This window comes from Apteryx rowi, unplaced genomic scaffold (genome assembly GCF_003343035.1).
Source record: "Apteryx rowi isolate R43461 unplaced genomic scaffold, aptRow1 scaffold_975, whole genome shotgun sequence".
Taxonomy (NCBI): Eukaryota; Metazoa; Chordata; class Aves; order Apterygiformes; family Apterygidae; genus Apteryx; species Apteryx rowi.
Window position 1 is genome coordinate 221,294 of NW_020451288.1, and position 2,165 is coordinate 223,458.

The window sequence follows — 2,165 nt, forward strand, 5'->3', positions numbered from 1 at the left end:
GAGCTGAGCCCCGTGGAGCTGCGGCCCTGCGGGGCGCCCGGCGCGCTGCAGCGCTGGGAGTGTCGCGCCGACGGCCTGCTCGTCCTGGCCGGCCACGAGCTGCATTTCAACTACGGCCACAGCAAGCAGCGCGTGGTGACGCTCTACAGCGGCGACCGCGAGTGGAGCCGCTGGGTGGACCGCGACACCGGCCAGGACATCTGCGCCCACTCCTGTGCGTCGGGGGGGGGGGGCGTTAAATATAGGGGGTTAAGCGAGCCCTAAGCTAGCCTCGACCCCCACGAGGCCCTAATCTTAAATAGGTGGGGTTACGGTAACGTTAAGATAGTCCCAAACCCCAACGGGGCCCTAATTCTTAAATAAAATGGGTTAAGCTAGCCCTAAGCTAGCCCAGCTAATCCGAGTCCTAAATAGATGGGGTTAAGCTAGCCCTAAGCTAGCCCACTTAATCCTAGCTGTAAATATATGGGGTTAAGGTAGCCCTAAGCTAGCCCACCCAGCCCTAACCCAAAATATATGGGGTTAAGCGAGCCCTAAACTAGCCCAAACTGCCCAACGGGGCTCTAACCTTAAATGTATGGGGTAAGCAAGCCGTAAGTGAGCCTGAACCCCCATGGAGCCCTAACCTTAAATCTATGGGGTTAAGTGAGCCCTAAACTAGCCCAAACCCCCACAGGGTCCTAATCCTTACATCTATGGGGTTAAGCGAGCCCTAAGTGAGCCCAAACCCCCATGGGGCCCTAATCCTTACATCTATGGGGTTAAGTGAGCCCTAAGCTAGCCCAAACGCCCACGAGGTCCTAACTTAAGCCCGCCCGGATGCCGCTTGCCAGACTGCCTGCCCTGTGCTAAGGGCTGGAGCCGTTTCGAGGACTCCTGCTACTTCTCCTCGGCCACGGCGCTGCCCTGGGAGGACGCGCGGAGCCTCTGCTCGGCCCTGGGCGCCCACCTCCTCGAGGTCGACAGCCCCCGCGAGCAGGTGAGCGGCACCCGGGGGCCCAGGCGTCTGGGAAGGGGACGCTCGGCCCGGCCGGGGGATGAGGCTGGAAGCCTCCTGCGAAACCCCCCCAAAAAACCCAGCCCCGAACCCCAGGTTGTCCTCAGCCCCCCATAGCCCTCACCCACGCGTCGCTGCTGCCCACCCCATCCCCGTCTTTAGCCCCAAACGCATGCCCCGGGGGCAATATTTCTTAAATTAAGCCTAAAGCTCTAAATCTAAAGGGTTAAGCAAGCCCTAAGCGAGCCTGAACCCCCACAGGACCCCCAACTCTAAATCTATGGGGTTAAGCAAGCCCTAAGCAAGCCCAAACCCCTATAGAGCCCTAACCCTAAATCTATGGGGTTAAGCGAGCCCTAAGCAAGCCCAAACCCCTATAGAGCCCCAACCTTAAATTTATGGGGTTAAGCGAGCCCTAAGCAAGTTCAAACCCCCGCAGAGCCCTAACCTTAAATCTATGGGGTTAAGCGAGCCCTAAGCAAGTCCAAACCCCCRCAGAGCCCTAACCTTAAACATATAGGGTTAAGCGAGCCCTAAGCAAGTCCAAAGCCCCACAGAGCTCTAACCTTAAATATATAGGGTTAAGAGAGCTCTAAGCATGCCCGAACGCCCACGGGGCCCTAATCTCGACCTAAGGCTAAATTCCGGGGTGCTGGGGTTGCCGTCCGCAGGAGCACGTGCGGACCCTGGTGCGCGGCCCCTCCTGGCTCGGCATCCGGGACGAGGCGGCGGAGGGCGTGTGGACGGGGGCCAACGGCAGCGCGGTGTCGCCAGAGGCCGGGTAGGGCCCTGCGGGGCGCCGGGGGGGGACGGGAATGGCGGAGGGGGCCAGGGCGCCGCGCTCACCCGTGTCCGTGTGTCCACATGTCCGGGCGGCAGGTGGTGGCAAGCGGGTCAGCCCGACGGCGGGCGCCGGGAGAACTGCGCCGTGGCCGGGGTGGACGGCGCCTGGGGCGACCGGCCCTGCAGCAGCCCCCACGCCTGGGTGTGCGAGGGGCAGCCCTGAGCGACCCCCCCCCCAAACCTCGTCACACCTCGTCACACCACATCACGCCTCGTCGCGTCTCCTCACATCTCCTCACGCCTCGTTGCGCCTCACCACGTGACGCCATGTTGTGCCACGTCGCATCTCCTCACGTCTCCTCACGTCTCCTCACGCCTCGTTGCG

At 61.8% G+C, this 2,165-nt stretch overlaps 1 long non-coding RNA gene across 1 annotated transcript; it reads left to right on the forward strand.

The window, feature by feature from the left end:
- Nucleotides 1–6: 6 nt before the first annotated feature.
- Nucleotides 7–2,159, forward strand: LOC112960553. Its single transcript, XR_003251781.1, has 4 exons — nt 7–214; nt 834–979; nt 1,669–1,778; nt 1,877–2,159. It is a non-coding gene; the product is annotated as an uncharacterized LOC112960553 (long non-coding RNA).
- Nucleotides 2,160–2,165: the final 6 nt, after the last annotated feature.